This window comes from Propithecus coquereli, unplaced genomic scaffold, assembly GCF_000956105.1.
Source record: "Propithecus coquereli isolate 6110/MARCELLA unplaced genomic scaffold, Pcoq_1.0 Scaffold269, whole genome shotgun sequence".
NCBI lineage: Eukaryota > Metazoa > Chordata > Mammalia > Primates > Indriidae > Propithecus > Propithecus coquereli.
The window spans coordinates 1,843,367-1,844,092 of record NW_012148274.1 but is presented as its reverse complement, the minus strand read 5'-3'; the positions used below and the strand labels follow the sequence as shown (position 1 = coordinate 1,844,092).

Sequence of the window (726 nt, the reverse complement as noted above, 5' to 3'; positions counted from 1 at the left end):
GTTCACGACGTCGTGCAGCCATCACCACCGTCTAATTCCAGAACACGCTCATCACCTTTCAGAGAAACTCTGCACCTGCTAGTGGTCACTTCCCAGTTTTCCCTCCTTCCAATCCTTGGCAAGCACTGCTTTACTGTCTGTCTCTATAGCTTTGCTGTTCTGGACATTTCGTGTAAATAGAATTATATAATACGTGGCCTCTCTTTCACTTAGCCTGGCTTCTTTCACTTAGCAAAATGTTCTCAAGGTTCATCCATGTGGTCAAGTGTATCAAGTACCTCATTCTTTTGTATTGCCAAATAATATCCTATCACGCAGGTATACCACATTTTGTGTATCCATGCCTCATTGGATGGACGTTTGGGTTATTTCTTCTTTTTGGCTGTTACAAATACAATGCCGCAATGAACATTCACGTACCAGTTTTCGTGTCGAATTTTCAATTCTCTTGGGTATACACCCGAAGTAGAATTGCTGGGTCACATGGAAACTCTGCATTTAACATATTGAGGAACTTCTGGTCTGTTTGCAAATCAGCTGCATCATTTTACATTCCCATCAGCAGTGTATGAGGGTTCTGGTTTCCTTTTTTGAGACTGAGTCTTGCTCTGTTGCCCGGGCTAGAGTGCCGTGGCGTCAGCCTAGCACACAGCAACCTCAAACTCCTGGGCTCAAGTGATCCTCCTGCCTCAGCCTCCCGAGTAGCTGGGACTACAGGCATGCGCC

At 45.5% G+C, this 726-nt stretch overlaps 1 protein-coding gene across 1 annotated transcript in view; it reads left to right on the top strand.

Moving 5' to 3' along the window:
* The window catches only part of B4GALNT3 (beta-1,4-N-acetyl-galactosaminyl transferase 3), a 34,686-nt gene that overhangs the window by 28,189 nt on the left and 5,771 nt on the right, over positions 1-726 (top strand). The gene's annotated exons all lie outside the window — the stretch shown is intronic.